This window comes from Ursus americanus, chromosome 23 (genome assembly GCF_024610735.1).
Source record: "Ursus americanus isolate L20-20 chromosome 23, mUrsAme1.1.p, whole genome shotgun sequence".
NCBI classification, from domain to species: Eukaryota; Metazoa; Chordata; class Mammalia; order Carnivora; family Ursidae; genus Ursus; species Ursus americanus.
Genome location: NC_142149.1, coordinates 17,628,059 through 17,653,121, shown reverse-complemented (window position 1 = coordinate 17,653,121; position 25,063 = coordinate 17,628,059). Strand labels below are relative to the sequence as shown.

General features: G+C 38.9%; 1 protein-coding gene across 11 annotated transcripts in view; it reads right to left on the bottom strand.

The window, feature by feature from the left end:
• GJC1 (gap junction protein gamma 1) overlaps positions 1-25,063 on the bottom strand; it is a 37,741-nt gene that overhangs the window by 11,281 nt on the left and 1,397 nt on the right. For 2 of the 11 annotated variants that reach the window (XM_087854311.1, XM_087854310.1), the window contains exons 1-2: positions 9,388-13,946; positions 2,318-2,438 (exon numbers count right to left, since the gene is read on the bottom strand). The exons of 4 other annotated variants lie outside the window; for them this stretch is intronic. The gene's annotated coding sequence lies outside the window, so the exon portion shown is untranslated. Of the gene's footprint in view, positions 1-2,317; positions 2,439-9,387; positions 13,947-23,746; positions 25,002-25,063 lie in introns of those variants that run through there. 5 more of the 11 variants (XM_087854313.1, XM_087854314.1, XM_087854312.1 and 2 more) reach the window with 4 other exon arrangements.

Genomic DNA, 25,063 nt, shown 5'->3' with positions numbered 1-25,063 from the left:
CATATAAAATTCTAGAAAATGCAAACTAATTTATACCGACAGAAAGGAGACCAGTGGTTGATTGCCTAAGGAGGAGTGGGGGAGGAGTGCAGGGGGGATGGGTAAGAAGTAGAGATTACAAAGGGGTAGGAGAAATCTTTTGGGTTAAGATGTGTATGTTCATTCTTGTGATTGTGATGATGGTTCTACAGGTGTATACATGTCAAAACTCACCAAACTGTATACTTTAAAGATGTGTAATTTGTTTGTTTTTTTAAAAAAAGATTTTATTTATTTATTCGACAGAGACAGAGACAGCCAACGAGAGAGGGAACAGAAGCAGGGGGAGTGGGAGAGGAAGAAGCAGGCTCCCAGCGGAGGAGCCTGATGTGGGGCTCGATCCCGGAACGCCGGGATCACGCCCTAAGCCGAAGGCAGACGCTTAACCGCTGTGCCACCCAGGCGCCCTAAAGATGTGTAATTTGTTATATGTCAATTATATCCCCCCAAAATTGTTCAAGACTTAGTCATAGGGGTGCCTGGGTGGCACAGTGGTTAGGCGTCTGCCTTCGGCTCAGGGCGTGATCCCGGCGTTCCGGGATCGAGTCCCACATCAGGCTCCTCCGCTATGAGCCTGCTTCTTCCTCTCCCACTCCCCCTGCTTGTGTTCCCTCTCTCGCTGGCTGTCTCTCTCTCTGTCAAATAAATAAATAAAATCTTAAAAAAAAAAAAAAAGACTTAGATATGCAAAAGCTGAAAGAAGTCATCCTCAACAAGCCAGCACTACAAAAGATGTTAAAATTACATCTTTTTTTCCTTAAATATTTAAAGATTTTATTTATTTGAGAGACAGAGAGAGTGAGCACAACCAGGGTGGGGGGCAGAGGGAGAAGCCTCTGCACTGAGGGGGGAGCCCTATACAGGGTTTGATCCCACGACCCCTACATCACAACCTGAGCCTAAACCAGGAGTCAGGACGTTTAACTGACTGTGTCACCCAGGTGCCCCCAAAATTAAGTCTTTCAGGCAAAAGAATAATGACATCAGGGGGCAAGAGGATGAGCAAAATGGGTGAAGGGGAGTAGGAGGTACAGGCTTCCTGTTATGGAGTAAGTCACAAGAATAAAAGGTACAGCACAGGGAATATAATCAGTGGTACTGTAATAATGTTGCATAGTGACAGATGACAGCCACACTTGTGAACACAAGCATAAGGTATAGAGTTGTGGAATCACTATGTTGTAACCTGAAACTAATGTAACATCATGGGTCAACCATACTCAAATTTAAAAAACAAACAAAATACACAAAACAAAAGCCAGAAGCCCACTCTTTTGACAAGCTAAAAAAAAAAAAAAGACATAAGATGGAACTTTTAATCTACACAAATGAATGAAGGACACAAATATAAGAGACTTCTGACCTTTGTTATGTAAAAAAATTTTTTTAAAAAGATAGCTGGCTGTTTAAAGCAAAAATGGCAACAATTTATTGTGGAATTTCTCCCTCCCTCCCTTTTTAAAAAATTTTATTTTTAAGTAATCTCAGCACCCAATGTGGGGCTCCAACTCACAACCCCAAAAGTCACATGTTCCACTAACTGAGCCAGGCAGGTACCCCTGGAATTTATATTTCTCTCTTTTTTCCCCAAAGATTTTATTTATTTATTTATTTGAGATAGTGACAGAGAGAGAGCGAGAGCATGAGCTGGGAGACAGAGGGGTAGGGAGAAGCAGGTTCCACCCTCAGCAAGGACTCGATCCCAGGATCATGACCTGAGCCAAAGGCAGATGCTTAACCAACTGAGCCACTCAGGCGCCCCTGGAATTTATATTTTTTACAACACTCCTTTTTCTTAGAGGTAAAAGTATGAAAATACTACTACATACAAAAAAAAAATCAAGGCAAAGGAAATGGAAATATACCATTGTAAGGTTATAATACAAGAAGTGATTTACTATTACTTAGATGCAGACAATGATAAATTAAAGATGGCTACAGTAAACCAAAAATCAACCATTAAAATAACAAAACAATGTTAAGCTAATAAACCAATAAAGGAGATAATACGGAGTCATAAAAAATAAATGAGACAAAGAAAACAAATAGGAAGATTGTGGATTTAAACCCTATGATATCAATAATCACATTAAATGTACATGCTCTTAATACTCAATTAAGAGGCAGAGATTGCCAGACTGGATTAAATAAACAAGATCTAACTATATGCTGCCTATATAGAAATCTACTTTAAGTATAAACCTACAAAGCAATTAAAAGCAAAACTATGGAGAAAGATGTAACATGTTAACTGTAATGAAAAGAAAGAGTGGGGCACCTGGGTGGCTCAGTCGGTTATGTGTCCGACTTCTGATTTTGGCTCAGGTCATAATCTCAAGGTCATGAAATGAAGCCCTGACTCAGCAGGAGTCTGCTTGAGGTTCTTTCTTCCTCTCTCTCTAAAAATAAATAAATAAATAAATAAATAAATAAACAAATACATCTTTAAAAAAAATTGCTGCATGTTTATACACATATTAACAGAGCTTCAAAAAAGATGAAGCGAAGACTGATAGAGCAACTGACAAACCCACAATTAATAGCTGGAGATTTCAGCACCCCTCACTCAGTAATTCATACAATAGAAAAAAAAAAAAACAGTACACATATAACAAACACAACTTACTATTAACGACAAAACCACTGACATTTAGAGTACACTCCACCCAACAGCAAAAGAATTCACAATTTTTTCAAAGACACTGAGAACATTTACTGAGATAGGCCATATTCTGGGCCATTAACAAAATTCTCAATATAGTTAAAATTATTCAGATCAGGGGCACCTGGGTGGCTCAGTCAAACATCTGACTCTGTTTTGGCTCAGGTCATAGTATTGGGTCGTGGGACAGAGTCCTGTGTTGGGCTCCACAGTCAGCACAGAGTCTGCTGGAGGCTCTCTCTCCCTCTCCCTCTGTCCCTTTCTCCACTCGCTCTCTATCTAAATAAATAAAATTTTTAAAATCTCCATATGAATGCCTGAAAAGAATCATTTTCTTTTCCTCTTCCCCTCCATCCTCAAAATTTATCCCCTACATTTCCATGACCAATTAACAGCATTGTGACTTTTTTCAGAAAGCAATCTTTATTTTCCCTATAAAACAAACAAGACACAATTTAAGATTCACTGAACACATATGTTCCAGGAACTGTACAGGGTGCTCATTTATTTTAGTCCTCATTAAATTTTATCTTTTAAATAAGAATCAGGTTCACGAAAGTTAAGTTAGGTGGTCAGAGTCACAACTACTGGCACAGGTTGGTTCAAATAGGTTAGTTTAACTCCAAAGTAGTCTTTCTTTTCTTAGATTTTATTTATTTATTTGAGAGACAGTACGTGAGCACAAGCAGGGGGAAGGGGCAGAGGGAGAGGAAGAAGTCCCACCCCCCCCAAGCAGGAAGCCTGATGAGGAACCCAATCCCAGGACCGAGATCACGACTTGAGCCAAAGGCAGGTGCTCAACCAACTGAGCCACCCAGGCGCCCCAACACCAAAGTCTTCTATTTTTGCTATGTGGTATTTTCTTAACGCTAATATCCAATAAGCCATTAATTTATAAATTATTACTTCACGATGCTCTCAAATACATCGTACACACCTGAATTTAAGTATCTAAAATATCTAAAGACCTGAAAACCACCTAAATGGCTAATAATTGATGAGTGGTGAATAAACTATGGTAACATCTACACGATGAACAGTATACACACATACCAAAAAGCCTTCATACCATCAATCTACCAAAACTACCTACCAAATAAAACTTCTACAGTGCCAAGTTCAACGGTCAATTCTCTTATTCAACCATTTAAGCTGTATTTGATATACCTGATCACTCCTTCCTCTCTGAAATACTTCCTTCCCCCACTGCTCTGGCTTCCCTGATATCATAGTCCTCTGGCTATTATTTTTCAGTGTCTATTTCAGTCTCAATTCTCCTCTGCAAACTTCTAAATACATATCCTGATCTTTACTCTATCTTATTACCCTATCCTCCTCAGTGTTCTTTGTGGGTTCCTCCAACCAGAATTCAAGCTATAAATGATGTCACATTTGCTTCAACGTCTCCCTTGAACTTTAGACTGGAAATTCAACTGTTACTCAACATCTTCTCTTGGATGTTTAATAGGCACCAAATTTAACATACCCCAAACCATGCCTCCCATCCTCTGAAGATTACCCAAATCTAAGTAAATGGCTTCACCATTCATGTGGTTCCTCTAAGTCAAAAACCTTCAAGTCAGCCTCACTCCTTTTGTCACTTCAAGCCATTAGTAAATCCTATTAATTCTATCTTCAAAATATATCCACGGTCCAACCACTTATTACCACCTCCATCTCTAACAAAGACTACTGCAAAAGCAAGTCTTTTAACTGGTCTCTAGCTTATGCTCTTATTCCTTTCAAATCTATGCTCCAAAAAGCAACCAGAGTAAAACTTTTAAAAAGGAAGTCAGATCATTTCCCTTTTCTGCTCAAAACTATTTCAGAATAAAACCAAAAATCTTTATGACAGTCTACAACACCCCCTTATCATATAGCCACAGTTCACTTTCTGGTCTCATGCTCCTTCCATTCTCCTGTTTGCTCATTCTGACTCAGGAACACCTGCAACCTATCCTCAGTGTTCTTCAGATCGCACCAAATATGCCATACTTTTGCCTCAAGACTTCTGCATTTGCTATTTTCACTGCTTTCATAACTGGTGGCAGGACTGTCTCATTCAAGTCTGCTCCAACGTCACCACCTTAATGAAATGTCCCCCAGGGGCACCTGGTTGGTTCAGTCAGTAGAACATGTCTCTCTTGATTTTGGGATTGAGTTAAAGCCTCACGTTGGACACACAGATTACTTTTTTTTTAAGCTATTTTTTTTAAAAAGATTTTATTTATTTATTTAACAGAGAGAGACAGCCAGCGAGAGAGGGAACACAGGCAGGGGGAGTGGGAGAGGAAGAAGCAGGCTCCCAGCAGAGGAGCCCGATGTGGGGCTCGATCCCAGGACTCCGGGATCACGCCCTGAGCCGAAGGCAGACGCTCAACGACTGAGCCACCCAGGCGCCCCTGGACACATAGATTACTTAAAAAAAAAAAATTTTTTTTAAATAAAAAATAAAAGAAACCCTCCCTGGACAGCCCCTTTACTCAGCTTTAATTTTCTTTATAAGCACTTAACTCTCAAATAATATATATAATTCTTATTTTATAATTTTGTTTATAGAATACAAGCTCCCCAAGGGCAGAATTTTGTTCCTTTATCCTCAGTATCTAAACCCTATGGCCTGGCAAAGGGGGGTAGGCTTTCAATAAATATCTGTTCAAGAAGTAAATTCAGGGGCGCCTGGGTGGCACAGCGGTTAAGCGTCTGCCTTCGGCTCAGGGCGTGATCATGGCGTTATGGGATCGAGCCCCACATCAGGCTCTTCTGCTATGAGCCTGCTTCTTCCTCTCCCACTCCCCCTGCTTGTGTTCCCTCTCTCGCTGGCTGTCTCTATCTCTGTCGAATAAATAAATAAAATCTTAAAAAAAAAAAAAAAGAAGTAAATTCAAACATTTAGAAAATAAAAATGCTCATGATATATTCATTGAAAAATATGGGATACAAAAGAGTTATCCCAAATTTGTGAAAACAAATAAAATATATGCATTAAAAAATCTCAGAAGAGGGGCACCTGGGTGGCTCAGTTGGTTGAATGACCAGCTTGTGATTTTAGCTCAGGTCATCACCTTGTAAGTCGTGGCACAGAGCCCCATGTCAGGCTCCATGCTCAGCAGGGAGTCTGCTTGAAATTATCTTTGTCCCTCTCCTTCTGCCCCTTCCTACAACCCTAAAATACATAAATATATATATATATATATATTTTTTAAATCCTAGAAGAAAAACAAAAAATTAAAACCCCTCAAGTGCTATAAACCAACACCCACTGTACTTTCTCTCTTCTTCAGCCCGTTTCCTACATCAGCACTAGAATTCTCTCTAAAATGGATCTGTTACTCCTTTGCCAAAAAGCCACTAATGGAGGTGGTGCCTCAAACCAGTGGGGCAAAGATGGACTTTTAAAGATTTATTTATTTATTTGGGGGGTGGTACAGAGGAAGAGGGAGAGAGCAACTCAAGCAGACTCTCTGCTGAGCGTGGGGCTTGAGCTCATGACCCTAAAATCAGGATCTGAGCTGAAACCAAGAGTCAGACGTCTAACTGAATGCACCACCTGTGTGCCCCAACATGAACTTTTCAATTAATGGTGTCTGGGCAACAGGAAACCACACGGAAAAAAGATTAAAAAAAAGGGAATTCATGCCTCCCACTAGATATCTAGATAAACCTCAAATGGATAAAAGTATTAGATTAAAACGGTTGATATTTGTGATAACTTTCAAAACAGGAAGAAAAGAAAAAAAAGATCAAATTGAGTATAAAGAAATAGTGTCTCGGCGCACCTGGGTGGCTCAGTTGCTTAAGCGTCCGACTCCTGATCTCAGGGTCAAGAGTTCAAGCCCCACACTGGGCTCCACACTGGGCATGGAGCTTACAAAAGAAAGGGAAGAAAGGGGAGGGAAGTCAATCTCCACAGTTAAAAAAACAAAACACAGAACACCATAAGCAATATGGAAAAAGAATTAGCTGGGGAGAAAGTTTTTAGTAATTTTTTTTTAAAAAGATTTTTATTTCTAGGGGTGCCTGGTAGCTCAGTCAGTTAAGCGTCTGCCTTCGGCTCAGGTCATGATCCTGGAGTCCTGGAATCGAGCTCCGTATTGGGCTCCCCGCTCTGAGGGGAGTCTGCATCTCCCTCTCCCTCTGCCAAATAAATAAATAAAATCTTAAAAAAAAAAAAAAAGACTTTTATTTCTAAGCAATCTCTACACCCAGTGTGGGGCTCGAATTCACAATCCCGAGGTCAAGAACTGCACACTCCACTAAGCCAGCAAGGTGCCCCTTTGGTAACCCTTTTATAGGTAAAGACGTAATCTCCCTACTTGATAAAGAGTTACAAAAAAACAAAAGAAAAGAAAAAAACAACACCCCAAACCTACAAAAAACAAACAAAAACCCCACCCAACAATCCAACAGAAAATAGGCAAGGGACAGATACTCCATGGCAAAACCCCCTGTAAGTTCTCCTTAAAAAATATGCACAACATGGATGAACCTTGAAAAAATAACTCCAAGTGAAATACGTGAAACACAAAAAAAGCGATGCTTTCCATGATTCCATTTATATGAAATGTCTGGAACAGGCAAATCCACAGACAGAAAGATGAGTGGTTGTCTGGCGCTCTGAGAAATAGAATGTGACTATTAATGGATACAGGGTATCTCTTTGGGACAGTGGTAACAGCTATACAACCTTCTGAATATACTAAAAACTATGGAATTGTACACTTTAAAAGGATGACATTTAGGCTCCACGTGAATTATATCTCAAAAATAAAACAAACTACTTTGAGATACAATTCTTCTATCATACTGGCAAAAATAAAAAGTTGGGGAGGCTTTGGAGAAACACATGTTCTCATACACTGTCGATGGCAGTGGTACAAATCTGATGGCAATTTGGCAATATCTAACAAAATTATAAAAGCACCTATCCTTTGACCTGTAATCTCACTTTGGGGAATAATCACATTATTTCTACAATGGACTCAAACGTCCACTGTCTAGGTAATGGTTAAGTTCACTATGGTCTATCTATACAAATAATGAAGAATGCTCTCCCTATATAGAAAGACATCCAAGGCATTTAATCAGTGAAAACAGCAGGGTATATACGTGTATATTTAGGCACACCTCCTATGTAGGGAAGAAAAAAAAAATAGCAATGTGTTTTTGCTTTTATTTCTATAAAGAAACACAAGGGGGGGGCAATGGGCTGGCTCAGCTGGAAAAGCATGGGTCTCTTGATCTTGGGGTTGTGAGTTCGAGCCCCACACTGGGTGTAGAGATTACTTAAATGAATAAACAAACGTTAAAAAAAAAAAAGCCTACAAGGACACACACACACAAAAACTAATAAAAGTACAAGAGGAGAGTAAGGAGGATAGAGTAGGATCAATACTTTTGATTGTATATCTTTTTAATTTTAATTTTTAAAAAAGATGTTATTTATTTATTTGAGAGAAAGAGAGCACGAGCAGTGGGGAGGGGTAGAGAGAGAGAAGCAGACTCCCTGCTGAGCAGGGAGCCTGATGCGGGACTTGATCCCAGGACCCTGGGATCATTACCCGAGGTGAAACCAAGAGTCCGGCTCAAACTGACTGAGCCACCCAGGTGCCCCTATATGACTTTCTATATCGTCTTGCGTTTTTTTTGAACCAAATGAATATACTGGCTTTTAAAAGAAAATACCTTTAAGGCATTCTATGCCCTACAGGATAGTCTGCTTGAGATTTTTTAAAAATCCTTTTGTAAAATTTAAACAAATTTTTCCTCAAAAACTCAGTGATGTGTTCATCTTAATTTGTTTTACTTCAAATTGAAAAATTCATTATTTACATTAATTTACACTACACATTTTCATATATGATTTGTTATTTCCTTTATTAAACCCAATTCCCCTGGGACACCTGGGTGGCTCAGTCACTTAGGCGTCCCACTCATGATTTTGGCCGAAGTCATGATCTCAGGGTTCTGAGATCGAGCCCTATGTTGGGTGCCGTGCTCAGCTAGGAGTGTGCTTGAGATTCCCCCTGCCCTTTTTGGCCCTCTCCCCCCAATTTTCTCTCTAAAATAAATAAAATCTTAAAAAACAAAAACAAAACTACTTCCCCTGGACACCCTCATGTTTGCTCCTCCCTCGCTTCATTTATGCTTCTCTTCAGAGGTCACCTCCCATTGTTGAGGCCTTCTCTGACCACCTACCTATAATAACACCACTCCATCACTTTCTATACTTTCACCCTGCCTTTCTCCTTCACTTATTAACACTACCTAACACATTTTTTATTTGTTAATTTGTTCATTGTAATAGAGCTTTGTTCTCGTATCCCTGGCACTTAGAACAATGAGCAATTCAGCAGGTGTTCAGTAACTATATTCACTGAATGACTTTCAGTGAATCAACGTTCAGTTGATTTCCCTCAACTTTCTTTTTAAGTAATCTCTACTCCCACCGTGGGACTCAGACTTACAACCCTGAGACCAAGAGTTGCATGCTCTACCAAATAAGCCAGCCAGGTGCCCCTCCTCCACTTTAAATTGTCTTTCTACAATTTCCTACCTGGAAAAATTTCATCCTTTAAAATCTAGCTCAAAGATCAATTCAAGTTTCCTTGACCTCCTCAATTAATCTCCCTGCCCCCGAAAGCCCATAATTAATAATTCTTCATTCACCCAATATCAGGACTTACCCTATTAAATCAACATTAGTGATACTGGTTTCTTCTGCTGGAATATGAGTTCCTTGATGTCTAGAAAGTCCATGTTTCTTTAAATTTTTTTGGACACTTAGCTCCTGGTATGTATGCTACCCAGGACACAAAAAGCACTCAATGAATGTGTGCTATATTAAACAGAAGATCTGAATCAATTTGTACAGAAAATGTAAAACATGTTCACTAATACAATCATATTTCAGGACAGAATACAATGAATGGTATAAAGTACAAAATGTGAAAATACTCAGAGAAGGGGGCACCTGGGTGGCTCAGTCAGCTATGTGTCCGCCTTTGGCTCAGGTCATGATCCCAAGGTCCTTGGGATGGAGCTCCGTGTCGGGCTCTCTGCGCAGCGGGGAGCCTGCTTCTCCCTCCCCTCTCCCTCTAGCTCCCCCTCCTTGTGCTCTCTCTGTCAAATAAATAAAAAAATCTTTAAAAAAAAATAATAAAACCACAAAAAAACCTCAGAGAAGGGAAAGAGACCAATTCCTATGAATATAAGGTATAAGCTTCCAATTATATCAGAGAAAATGGTGTGAGTGAGAAGTTGCCTAAGAAGCCTCTTAGACTGAAATATGACGGAGGATGTCTGGGAAGTAGTTGTAGAGAAGGCTGAACAGGGAAGTCAGACCAGTTTGCAGAGGGTCTTAGCATACCAGGGAACCTGAAATATAAGGATGTAAGTAGTGATCAGTAAAGGTACCTCAAATGTGGTTCACAGACCACTTTCATCAGAATTATCCAGAAGGCAATGTTCAAAGTGCTAATTCCCATGTCCTACTAACAACTCCCACTTCCAGGCCCACTGAATTCAGAATCTAACCAATCTTCTATGCATGAACATCTAGGTTGTTTACAGTGGTTTGTTATAATACTCAACTTTGTACACAAACCCACTTACAGACTTAGGATACGTTTCCAAAAGAATTACTGATCAACAGTTGTTAAAGATTGTGAAAAATTTTTCTGTGTGTGTTTACAAGAAAAGGTCAACTTCTTTGCCCACGAGCTCCAAAAATTCTAAGGCTTTTGATCTGTATTACCAAATCACCCCTCCAAAGAGCTGTTCCCTATTTATATTTCCACTATCAGAGTATGAGAATGCTGGTTTCCTCACTCCTTCACCAATGATTTCAAAATATTTTTTAAGAAACAAAGTTTGGGTTAATAGGAGTTTAAACTGTAAGAAGTTTTAGACTACCACAATCACTAGGGGAATGCAAATAAAAACACGAGATACTGGGATGCCTACGGCTCAGTTGGTTAAGTGTCTGCCCTCGGCCCAGGTCATGATCCCAGGGTCCTGGGGTGGAGTACACATTAGGCTCCCTGCTCAGTGTCCTCCCTCTGCCTGCCGCTCCCCCTGCTTGTGTTCTCTCTGACAAATAAATAAAATCTTAAAAAAAAAACAAAACGCAACAACCCATAAGATACCACATCACACCCATCAAGATGTCTATTAGAGAACAAGAACAGAACAAGTGCTGACGAAGCTGTGGACAAAGTGAAACCTTTGTTGGGCGTTGCTTTTGGGAATCTAAAATGGTGCAGCTGCTACAGAGAAAACAGCATGGTTACAATCTCCTCAAAATACTAAATATACAATTACCATATGATCCAGCAATTCTCCTTCTGGGTATATACCCAAAGAAACAAAAGTAGGGACTCAAACAGATTCTGTATACCCATGTTTACAGAATTATTCACAAGAGCCAAAAAAGGTAGACGCAACGCAAGTGTCCACTGCCAGATGAATAATCAAAATAGGACATTTTGTTAATATACCATGGAATATTCTTCAGCCTTGAAGGGAAGGAAATTCTGACACATGGATGAACCTTGACAACATTATGCTAAGTGAAAGAAGTCACAAAAGGACAAATATTACATGATTCCACTTATATGAGAGAGCAATAATAAGCGAATTCATAGAAACAGAAAACAAAATGGTGATCGCTAGGAGCTGAGAGGAATGGGGAACTATGTTTAATGGGTACAGTTTCTGTTGGGAAGATCCAGAAGTTCAGGAGATGGCTGCACAACGATGTAAATTTACTTAGTGCCACGGAACTGTACACTTAAAAAAAATTGGTTAAAATGATAAATTTTATGTTAAGTATATTTTACCACAATAAAAACGGATAAAGAAAGTTTTAGACTATGGGGCACCTGAGTGGCTCAGTCAGTTAAGCATCCGCCTTCAGCTCAGGTCATGATCCCAGGGTCCTGGGATGGAGCCCTGCGTGGGGCTCCCTACTTAGTGGGGAGTCTGCTTCTCCCTCTCCCTCCGCCCCTGTTTGTGTTCCCTCTCTAGCTGTCTCTGTCAAATAAATAAATAAAATCTTAAAAAAAAATAAAAGTTTTAGACAAAATTCATTCATGCAATTGGTACTTACCATCAAGAAGCTTGCAATCTAGTAGTTTATAGGAAATTTACAAACACTTTAAGAACTATAGTTGTATTCAAGAGATATTTAATGTACAGTTACATATGCTAAGCAACAGAGGACTAGAGGAAGCTAACTAGAATCATCTGTTAAAGTTTAAACATTTTACAGTGTAGTGACACTATAGGGAAATGCTTTACTTTTCAGTTTATCTGATTCATTTTTTCACTGCAAGTTCTTTACTATTATGTTGGCCACAAAAACAACTGTTAATCCAAAAATATCACTTTCATATATATATCTTTGGAAATGACTCTCTAGTATGCACGTTAAAAAAACTCCCAAGGGTTTCAGATCAACTAAAAAACCGAATAACTTGTCCCTTGTCAATTTTTACTATTACTAAACTATAATAACCAGGAAATTAAAAATTTTCAAGTAGGCAGTGCTATTCTAAATGTTTGCAAATCCAACAACCAAGTCCAAATGGGTCGGACCCAAGTTTTAATGTCCTTCTAATTAAAAAAACAAACATCCCCCAAATCTATCATAGACCAGATTTTAAGATCTTAATTTCTTTTTAAAATAAAAACAAAGTCCAGGATGAACTAAAATTAACTTTCTAGAATAGTCATTCCTAACCTTGAATTTTATGAAACCAAGATGAAGTACACACTGAACTAGGAGCCGAGAGATTCTAACAGGCGCTTCAGGAATAAGTTATTTCTTTCCAATTGTAAAATACATACAGAATATCAGATGATTTCTAAGGTCCCGTCTATTAACATTTGATGAAAATCACCTCAGGCAGAATAAAATTCATAAAAACAACCAACAAATTATGTGGAATGCAGAACTCTAAGGGAGCAGGAAAGAGGTGAAATAAATGCAGTGAAATTAAACAATGATAAGATGTCAAATTGTCACAAAGGCACTTCCCAAACAGTCACACCAGAAAATCTGGTTGAATCAAGCTAAAAGACTTCAATATTGACTCACCATGACTCTCAAGTATGAACTATCTGGGTATCCCAGATCATAAGCTGAGCAACCCACTAAGAATCGTGCGAGTGACTCACGCTCCTCAATGAGACTGCTTTATGTGCAGAGACAAGGAATCAATTAAAGGGTTTACAATGAAGTTTTGTTTAACTGGAATGTTTTAAGTGGAAGTTAATTCTGCATGAGTGATAATAGATGTTTAATAACTAGCTAGTGACAATGTCTAAGCAAAAGCATTACGGCAGCTCACTAGCAAACAGTAATCGATGTATTACAAACATAAAAACTTGTTTCCAAAAGAGCTCTTGGCTATGGACAATATTTGAGAAACACGATATAATTTGTTGTGAGTCAAATTATAAAACCTAGTGGAGAGAAAGTAGTTTGAAATCTTGACTCTCTTAACCAACAAGGAAACAAAATACATCACTGTGGGTTGAAGTGTCAATTTGTGCTGGCAAAAAGCCACTCTATTTGAATCTAAGAACCTTCAGGAACCAGCTGGAGAAGTATGAGGAACCTGGATAATGCATTCATTCACATCCTAAGTGGTACTGTCTTCATGTAAAAAAGGACAGTATTGGTACACTTGTCCAAAACAGCCTGAGTTACATCAAATCAACTGTCTGAATGATGGTAAGTCTAGGAGAATGAACATGTCGAAGACAAAATAAAAAATGTGTAACATTTCCAGTATGACTAGGTTTATAACATAAAATCTGCAAAAAAAATACTATAATCCATTGATGGTGAGGGCAGTCTGGTACAACCTCTCTGGGAGGTACTTTTGGTTAATATTTATCGGGAACTTTAAAGTGTTTACATCCTGGGGCACCTGGGTGGCTGTCAGAAGAGCATGCGACTCCTGATCTTGGGGTCGTGGGTTCGAGCCCCATGCTGGGTACAAAGATTACTTAAAAAAAAAAAATCTTAGAAAAAAAAAAGGAGGAGAAAATATTAAAGTATTTATATCCTTTGATCAGTAATTTCACATCCAGTAATTTATCTAAAATAAATGCCCAATATAAAACAAATTTTATGCAATTTAGGATATAACCTCATGACAAAATACCACATTATAAATCGTATTTTAGAATAGGGATCCCGGGGTGCCTGGGTGGCTCAGTCGTTAAGCGTCTGCCTTTGGCTCAGGGTGTGATCCCAGCGTTCTGGGATCGAGCCCCACATCAGGCTCCTCCACTGGGAGCCTGCTTCTTCCTCTCCCACTCCCCCTGCTTGTGTTCCCTCTCTCTCGCTGGCTGTCTCTCTCTGTCAAATAAATAAAATCTAAAAAAAAAAATTAAAAAAAAAAAAAAAGAATAGAGATCCCAAAATTCAAATGTATACAATTATCTAAAGACAAAAAAAAAAAAAAAAAAAGAAGAAGAAGAAAAAGAAAAAAGACTAGTGGCCGCCTAGACCTGAAAGGGATGGGGTAGGGGGAAACAGGGAGTGATGGCTAATAAGTAGGGGGTTTCTTTTTGGAGGAATGAAAATATAAAATTAAACTGTGGTGATGGTTACACAACCCTGTTAATATACTGAAAATTTTGAACTGTGCACTTTAAATAGGTTAACTTATGGTGTATGAATTACATCTCATTCAAGCTGTTTAAGACATTTTTTTATAAAGATTTTATTTATTTACTTGACAGAGAGAGAGACAGCCAGCGAGAGCAGGAACACAAACAGGGAGAGTGGGAGAGGAAGAAGCAGGCCTCCAGCGGAGCAGGGAGCCCAATGCAGGGCTCGATCCCAGAACCCTGGGATCACGCCCTGAGCGGAAGGCAGACGCTTAACAACTGAGCCACCCAGGAGCCCCATGTTTAAGACATTTTTTAAATGCCTAGATACCAGTGAGCAAATACAAGTAACCGAAATAGGAAAATGGGGCCTGGAAAACATACCAACCAAAGTGGGGGCTACTGCTTATTAGCTACAGCTATGGGAGTTACCACACACTGTTGTATCTTTTTTTTTTTCTTCAAAGATTTATTTATTTATTTGAGGGGGGGAGAGAGAGCATGTGCATGCAAGTGGGGGCAGAGGGAGAAAAATCTTCAAGTAGACTCCCTGCCAAGCAGGGAGGCAGACCTGGGGCTTGATCTCACAACCCATGAGATCCTGACCTGAGCGGAAACCAAGAGTCGGAGGCTCTACCAGCTGAGCCACCCAGGTGCCCCAAGACTTTCATATCTTTTTTTTTTTTTAAGATTTTATTTATTCATTTGACAGGATAGAGACAGCCAGCGAGAGAGGGAACACAAGCAGGGGGAGTGGGAGAGGAAGAAGCAGGCTCACAGCGGAGGAGCCTGATGTGGGGCTCGATCCCATAATGCCGGGATCACGCCCCGAGCCGAAGGCAGATGCCTAACCGCTGTGCCACCCAGGCGCCCCTAAGACTTTCCTATCTTTTAAAAGAAGTCTTCGACTTGGATGTTTATGTGAAGTCTGATTTTTTACAATTTTAAAAAATATATTAAATTTATGTATTTTAAAGATTTTATTTGAGAAAGAAAGAGAGAACACGAGCACAAGTGCCGGGGAGACAGAGGGAGAAACAGACTCCCCACCAAGCAGGGAGCCTGATGTGGGGCTCGATCCCAGGACTCTGGGATCATGACCTGAGCCAAAGGCAGAGGCTTAACTGACTGAGCCACCCAGGTGCCCTGATTTTTTTTTTTTTAACAAATTTTTGACTGAAGTGGAAAATACCTTCAGAAAGGTGCTTAAATATAAGCATGCAGTTCAATGAATTGTCACAAACTGAATACATCCCTGTAACCAGCACTAAAATCAGGAACAAAACATTACCACTCACCCAGAGCCACAATCACACCCCTTCCTACCCAAGGGAAACCACCATCCTTCCTCTAAAAGTATAAGTTAGTTTAGCCCAGGGATAGTTCTTTGTTGTGAGTCTGTCCTATGCATGGTAGGGTGTTTTGCAGCATCCCTGGTCTCTTCCAGTTGTGGCAACCACAGATGTCTCCAGACATTGCCAAATCCCCCTTGGGGAACAATATTATACCACACTGAGACCCACTGGTTTATCTGTTCTTGAACTTAATATAAATGGAATCATACAAAATGGACTTTCTTGCATCAGAATCACAAAGAATATACTCTTTTGTGTCTGACTTTTGTTCAGCATCTGTTGAGTCACCAATTTTGCTGCATTTAGCTCTAGTCTGTTCATTCTCTTTGCTTTACTATATTGCTGTTGTGTGAATATATCATAACTTATCCATTCTACTGCTGATGGGCATTTGAGTAGTTTCCAGTTTTGAATATTATGAATACTGCTACTATGAACATTCCATATATGTCTTCTGGTGAATATGTGTATGAATTCCTGTTGAATATGCAGAAGCAAATTGTCATGTCAGCTTCCATCGGTTACTACTTTTCCAAAGAGGGATGCTATCAATTTACATTCCTGTCTCCTTTTCTTTCACGTTAGCAACTAACTATAACATACATAAATTATAATATATATTATAAAATATATATTATATATATTTTGCGGGAGGAATGCAGAGGGAGAGACAGAATCTTAAGCAGGCTTCATGCACAGTGCAGAGCCCAATCTCAAAACCCTGAGATCATGACCTGAGCCGAAATCCAGAGTTGGGGACACTTAACTGACTGTGCACCCCAACATTTAAATAATATTAAGCCAGATAATCTACCTGCTGGATAAAGCCCCAATTTGTGACCCGTTTAAAAAGAGTATTTCATTATGTGGGAAAATGCTCCTATGTAGTAAGGAGAGAAAAGCCAGACAAACAAAAATCCTCCAGTAATATCATATACCTGAATGGAAATACACAAACATTGACAATGGCCTTCGAACAATTTCTATTTGCTTTTCAGTATTTTCTACAATAAACATGTAATAAAGGAGTTGGCAAAGCTTTCCTATGCAAAAAAAGCCCTGAGGGAAATTTAACAAGTAGGTCGGGGCACAAATTTCATATTTGCATGCATTCATAAAGACCTAATTAAGTAGTGGATATATCAGAAAAACTATCTCATAAAGCCTTTGATACAGTTACTACACCCCCCTGCATAAAGGGGGTCCAAGACAGAACTTAGGTAAAATTCCACTCCTGAGTAAAACAGAGTCTAGAGGATAATTCGTAATTTGTATGGATATATCAAAAGATAGTATTCTTATTTTTTTACAGTTTTTTAAAAAGTTTATTTAAGCAATCTCTACATTCAACATGGGGCTCGAACTCATGACCCCAAGATCGGGAGTCAGATGCTCTACCAACTGAGCCTGCCAGGTGTCCCGAAGTGTAGTATTCTGACATGATGTCATATACAGCAGCTTATCATCATAATGCTGCTCTTTACATTCCTTTAGAAACTCACTATAAAATGGTCCAGGGGTGGCTGGGTGGCTCAGTCAGTCAGGCAGTCTGGCCTTCAGCAGGGAGTCTGCTTCTCTCTCTCCCTCCAACCCTAACCCCTGCTTGCATACTCTCTCTCTCTCTCATAAATAAAAAAAAAAATCTTTTAAAATGGTCCAGAAGCAACACAGAAAATTAACATACCCAATATTCCCTTGAAATATATAGTTGTTGCCACTACTACCTGCTGCTTGTTGAAATGTCTGATACTATTTGGAAAGAGTTACCTTTATTTGAGAAAATGATTATTAAAATAGCCACCAAAAACTTAACCAGTCTCCATTATCTTTTTTAAGATTTTATTTATTTGAGAGAGAGCAAGTGAACGAGCAGGGAGAAGGGCAGAGGGAGAGGAATAATAAGCAGACTCCCCACTCAGTGGGGAGCCCAACTCAGGACTTGATCCTAGGACCCTGATATGGTGACCTGAGCCGTAAGTCACCCGCTTAACCCACTGAGCCACCCAGGCGCCTCCCAGTCTCCATTATAAGTGAGTTCTAGTAAATCTTTACTTGACATGTGAAAATGTTATAAAACTCATACTTTCTGTCCTAATCACTCCATTTCATTTTTTTCTCCTTCATATCAAGGATTCTTCTGTTGGGATAAGAATATGCCCATGAGATTCAGTACAAACTCAAGAGATTTCTCCCGAGAGAAAATACTAAATGTTAACATGCTGAATTATTTAAAACAAAATAATCTATTACTTTAAGGCTTTGAAGATTAGCTAAACTGGAATCTAGTAAGACCATATTCTGAGCATAGATCTCATCTCCATTTTCCTACCTCAAAAAACCATGCTGATAGGTATGTAATTCCAAACCACAAAGGAAAACAAAACAAAACAGTTTTCTGAGGCAAATAAAGTGCAGTAGGAAATTTCTTCTTCTTCTCTTTAAAAATAAGCTCTACACCCAGTGTGGGACTTGAACTCACAACCCCCAAATCAAGGGTCACATGCCCCACTGACTGAGCCACCCACGTACCCCAGGTAGGAAATAAACTTCTATTAAGAGCATTCTGGGGGCGCCTGGGTGGCTCAGTCAGTTAAGTGTCTGCCTTTCGGCTCAGCTCACAAGCCCCATGTGGGACTCCTGGCTCAGTGGGAAGTCTGCTTCTCTGTCTTCCTCTGCCTCCCCCTACTCATGCTCTCTCTGTGTATCTCTCTGTCTCAAATGAATAAAATCTTTTAAAAAAAAGAATTAACGTGTACTGAGGGCTTACTATATGCCAAGCACTCCTTAAAAAAAAATGAAAAAAAAAAAAAAAACAAAAAACAAAAAACAATGGAAGTTAGACAAAACCATGGATATTTTTTTCTTAATGATCTGAGTAGAGAAGACTTCTAAAATGATAGAAAACCTTGAGGTCAAATGAAAGAAATGACCAATTATACACTATAATTTTTGGAAAGCAAAAAATAAATACTATAAACAACTCAAAAGATACACAATGCTTAAAATGATTTGCAGCTCTCAGAATAAAAGGCTAATTTCTCTAACACATAAAGAACTCTAACAGATCAATAACAAAAAGACCACTCAATAGAAAAACGTGCAATGGATATGGAGGTCTCAGAAAAAGAAATATAAATGGTTTCTGATAATATGAAAAGATATGTAATATCACTTGTAATTAAAGACTTATAAATTAAAACTACAGCAACACACTACTTTTCATTTATCCCACAGGAAAAGATTTAAGAATTGATAACAGATCATTGACAAGGAAGAGTGTATAGAAAGTGACATTCTTTGTGCTTTACTGTGATGGGGTGAACTGGTTATATGAAGAATGCACATACCTTTTGACCCAGCAATTCCAATTCTCAATGTTAATCTAACAAATATGCTCACAGACATAGGAAATAATGTACAAGAATATTCACTGAAGCACTGCTGATAATGTGCTGGAAACAATTTAAAAGTCTATCAGGAAGGGACTGGGTAAACATATTACAGCACATCTGATCAAAAGTATGAGACAACGCTATCTCTCATGATATGAAATAACCTAAGATACATTAGTACACAATGCAGGTTGTAGAACAGTGCATACGATATGCTCCCATTTATGTATATGTGTGGAGAATTTCTGAACCCATGGATACCTCTAGGGGAATTCACAAAAACGGGTAAATAATAATTGCTTCAGCAGAAAAAAAATGAGAGAGAAGAGAATAAAGGAAGACTTTTCACTGCAAATCCTCTTATACCTTTAGAATTTTATAATACCTAATACATTACCTACCTCAAAAAGCAATTTTTTAAAAAGTCTACAAAGTAAAATACTCAAGTGCAAAACTATCAACATTGGCCTTAATGTATAAACTGTCCCAGTTTCTTGGGACATTAATTATATGGAAGCCTGGCCCAGCAAATAGGAAGAAATGAAAATCAGAACTAGCTACAGGATGTCAAAGAAAAACCTATAATCTTCAATTTCTTTATTACATCTGACAGCCTGCCTAAGCCAGCTATGATTATTTTCCTGGGAGGCAAGTGTACGCATTGTGTATACTATACCACTGGAGACCACTGTATTTTTGGTCAATTAAAACTGCTCGAGATTGCTCAGGCCATGGCTATTTCCAAGGAACTAGCACTGTATTGGCATATAAGACCAATACTGCAAGAAACATAAAATAATGGGGCTTTTTCTTTTCCAAAAAATAAAGATTTTATTTATTTACTTACTTGAGAGAGAGAGAGAGAGGGTGTGAGGGGCAGAGAGGGGGTGAGAGAAATCCAAGCAGACTCTACACTGAGCTCAGAGCCCCATGTGGGGCTCGATCTCAAAACCTGATCATGACCTGAGCTAAAACCAAGAATCAGATGCTCAACTGACTGTACCACCCAGGTGCCCCAATAATGAGGCCTCTAATTAGAAGAACAAAAGCTTTGTCAGAAGTTACTTTGCTATAAATAAAAGAGAAATCACTAAGTAAGCACTCAAGTAATTGTCAAATACCAAAATGAACTATGAGCTAGGTGATGTGATGCTGGGCTGCCCAAGACAGATATTACTCCTGACTTTAAGAAATATACAAAACAATCTAATGGTGAAATAGGCATTGTACAATCAAAACTGTGATAAACCCTATAAAAGAGAAGTGCAGGGTGCTGTAAGGGTATGTTACTGAGTCCCCTAACCGAATCTAGGAGGATCAGAAAAGATTTCTCCGCAAAAGTGATATTTAAGCATATTTTGAAGAATCGAGGAGCTGCCTTCCAGGCCGAATTGGAAGGCAGAATTAGCTACAGCATGTACAAAGGCCTTGGGTGAGCTCTGAACCTTTAAGGAATTGGGGGGGGGGGGGAGAAAGAAAAAAAGAAAAAAAAAATCAGCAAGCCAGACCACTCATAACAACAAGAGAGTAAGTACAAAGACGTGATGCTGGAGAAGTAGGTAAGGCCAGATCACACCTTGTTAAATGAAGAGGGAAGGCCTTAAAGGGAAAACAAGTTTTCAGGTAAGTGACCTGGTTAGATTTGTTTTATAAAGACAATTCTAGCTGCTGTGAGAATAGATGAGGATATAGGGTATATAGTAAAAGTATAAAGAAATGCAAAGGAATAATGAATTCACTTAGTGCAAGGTCTACAATGGAAGCTGGGGGAAGGAGGATGCAATCAAGTGAGGAAACACCTGATCTTTACTGGTAATATTTTATTTTCCTAAGCTGCAAGGTGGTTATGTTAAGTATTTATTGTAGTATTATTTATTACTTTTTCTAAGTATCTCATACTATCCCCCCTTTTAAAAACAAGAGCAAATGTGGAAAGACCATTTTTTTTAATGCAGATTCCTGGGCCTCAACCCTGAAGATTTTGATTCAGTAGGTCTTTAACTGCTTTTTTTTTTTTTTTAAGATTTTATTTATTTGACAGAGACATAGCCAGCGAGAGAGGGAACACAAGCAGGGGGAGTGGGAGAGGAAGAAGCAAGCTCCTAGCAGTGGAGCCTGATGTGGGGCTCGATCCCATAACGCCAGGATCACGCCCTGAGCCAAAGGCAGATGCTTAACGACTGAGCCACCCAGGCGCCCCGGAAAGACCATTTTTAATTGACTATAATAGTCTTAGGAAAAGGTGGCTTAGACTAGGATGGGGAGACTAAAGGTAGAGAAAAATCACAAGTCTGCCCTCAGTAAATTGTTGATAGAGCCACTTAATGAAATGGTACAGTGAAGAAGGTCTAGGTTTGGAGCCAAGATCAAGAGATCAGTCTGGGCATCTCAACTCAAAGTACCTCTGAAGCTAAGTAGAGATGTTGAGTAGGCAGCTGGGATCAGAAAAGAAGTTTGGGAGGCAGACAAAAATCTGCGAGTATTCAAAATACATACTGTAACTGAAGCCACATAATGAATGAAATTAGAGGACCAAGACTTGAGAAAGATCATCAATTAAAGATCTGGTACAAGAGGATGAGGGGGGGAACCTGAAGGAATAGCCAGAGAGCAAGGCGGGAAAATCAGAAGCCAGGAGAAAAGAGTACTTCAGAAAGGAAAACTTTGAATCAAAATAAACACCTATTGGGGTGCCTGGGTGGCTCAGCTGGTTGAGCATCTGCCTTAGGCAGGTCATGATCTCAGGGTCTGGGGATCGAGCCCTATGTCTGGCTCCCTGCTCAGCAGGGAATCTGCTTTTCCCTCTGCCCCTCCCCTCTCGTGATGGCGTGCACACGCTCGCTCTCTCTAATAAATCAAATAAAATCTTAAAAAAAGAGATTTTATTTGTCAGAGAGAGAGAGAGAGAGAGAGCACAAGCAAAGAGAGCAGCAGGTAGAGGAGGCACAGGGAGAAGCAGGCTCCCCACTGAGCAAGGAGCCCAATGCAGGACTTAATCCTAGGGTTCTGGGTTCATGACCTGAGCTGAAGACGGACGCTTAACCAACTGAGCCACCCAGGCGTCCCAATAAATACAATCTTTAAAAATAAATAAATAACTGAAAATAAACACCTATTCTGAAACGGGCATTTCGGAATCTGAGGTCCAAGAATAAGCCAAAGGGAATTCCCTAAAAACAGAAGTCCAGATCTACCTTATTCTGATCATTCCCAAAAGAAATGTTGTAACTCAGTTAAGTAACAATAAATTCAGTCAAAACTGATATATCATACAAAGATGCAGATGAAAATAACCTTTTTAACTATGAGACTTGAATACAGTTTACAGATTAGAGGATATTTGGGATGTATGAAGTTTATTCTATTTCTATTGGGGAAAAAACATAAAAACTTACTCCAAAATCCTGTACATTTCTTTTGTTTCAAAGATTTCAGAGAATTTCTAAATTGCTAAACCTTTCAGCATGTTAAACTGTAAGCACTTTGAGAGCAAAAACCACACAGTGTTCATCTTCAGCATCGAGCATTCTAGCAAATAACTGAACGGAAAAAAAAAGTTCACTGAATGAATGAACTGCTACCAGAGTACTTTTGTCCAAATTGTGCTGGTGCTACAAGCAACATAGCTCAAAAATACAAACTTTAACTGAGGGCTCTACTCATTCCACGGAACACTTCTTTTCTTAGAAATAAAACGGTATCTGCAAAGAGATCTCATCTCTGTCCTGAGGAGGAAAAAACCCTTTGGGCAACACATTCCACACAGGTTTCAATGACAAACTTGAAGGCTGTCAACCCCTACAATGTTTGCAAAATTCAAGAATGTACTACTACTATGCCAGCCAGTATTGTCTGGTCACTCATTCTAAAGAGCTGTAGAAAATAGCAATGCTTAGACTTAAAAGAATAGGTCTTTATTTCCACAAAAACTAAACTCATCAGTTGCAGTAGCAGGTCTGAAAACTGTTGGCACTTAGCTGATATTAACGGTTTAGAACTGTGTTTTAGGTTAATGATATCACCTAAAATCTATTATCATATGGATTTTCAAAGAAATGGTCTTAAAAAAAAGTAATCCCATTTTTCTTTGCCTAAATTTCTATCAGATATTTTGGATAGGAGCCGCACATTTCTATGCTATAAGCACCAATTAATAAAAATAAATACAAACATTTGCAAGTAAAAAAAAAAAACCACACACACAACACCAAATTGAAAATAAGTAAGTATACTCCCAGATGCACTAACTATCCAGACTAATAATAATGAAAAAAAGAAGGGAACACAGCTCATTTACTTTGAATGTGAACAAACCACAAATAAAAAGCCCAGTGTTTGGACCGCATCTCTTTGCACTGAATTAGGCATGGAACAAAATACGCATTTATTAAGAGAATGATATCTAGATTTTAATTATGCATTTTGTATTCTAGGATCCCAATTACTGACTTGATAGGAGAGCCTGGAGCTAGGGTGGTGGTGCAGCTAATCAGAGAAGGATCCTCTATTCCTTCCCTTTTGCTAATTTAATATAATATAAATATAAATATAATACAAATATAAATGGGAATAAAAATAATTAGTAAGGGTAACAGTATTTAAGTAAAATTGTTATGTTGAAGATATGTTAACTTTTTAAATCCTTTGGATTGAAGGCTTAAAGTCAATTCTACCTTCATGAACTGAATTCAAAGTCTCTGGGTCCTTTGCTCCTTTTTGAGAGAGCTGTGGTGGCTACCCAGCACAGACAGAAAACCAATTCTGAAGTCACACAACCTAAAAAAGAAGCTAAGAGCATTAACTTTTAGAAAGGATGTTTGAAATACTTTGGAAAAGTGCACAACAGTTTAAGACAAGCAGTAAACAGCACCAAACCATTACAGATCAGAACGAATAAAATAGGTAGAACTTCCATATAGCTCCTACGTATTCTCTTCAAAATGTCCTTTCCTTACAATACTCTCTGCTCACAAAGATCGGGCTAACACTAAGATGCAGATTTGTTTACTACAGCTTTTCACCTCTTACCCAGAAGAGTCAGTTCATTTCTTCAGTTCTGCCATCATATAGCACTTGAGAAATCTAAAGCAACTGCAATACACTATGCTAAATTCCAAAAAAAAAATAAATAAAGCCAACAAAACTCCAGGAAACGTGGTAACCACAATTCACAATATATTCAGTCAGAAGCTCTGGAATTAAGTTTATTTTTCTGCATCCTTACTCTGAATAATACCTAAACCCTCTTTAGGGGGTAAAGGATTTGATCCCTAAAATACATTATTAAACCCCTTTCCTACAGATATGTGATGTACTCGAGATATGCTGTTCTCCGTTTATCAGGAATTAAAATCCCCTTCATTTATACAGCTTGATTTTTATAGCGCTTTCACATATATTCACTCGAAAGTATACACAACACGAACGTATAATAATTTTAGACTAATCAGGCACAAGATAACGCTTATCCAGAACTTATTCTATCTTGATTTACTCGATTCCACAAAGTACGGTCTTGATGCTAATAAAGCGTGAGCACAATGAAATCTGTTACCATTGCAGGTTCTCAATGAACAAACATTCCTTCAAATGATAAATCCGAACTCGCCCGCTTCGCAAAGAAAACGTAATCCCAATCTTAGAAACAATCGCAAGGGAAGGAAAACAACGCAAATTCTAAACCACACATTCACGTAAATCCTTTCAACTCAAAGCTCCAAACGCAGCCACCAACCACACAACTGGCCACAATCGCAGCTTTAGCGCCTTCTCTTAATTTCGAATCTGCAGATCGAAGGGAAAACAAAACAGTCGTCCAAAGTTTCACGAAGTGGAAAAAAAAAATCATTTCAAGTAAAGGAAACATGTTAATCAAGAGGCGACCGCGCCATTCCCCCGGCCCCCCGTTTCCCTCCTTCCAGCCCTCGAACTTAAATCTTGTCTAAAACACTGGCGGGAGGCAGGAGTCCCTATAGCGGTGTTAGAAGGGG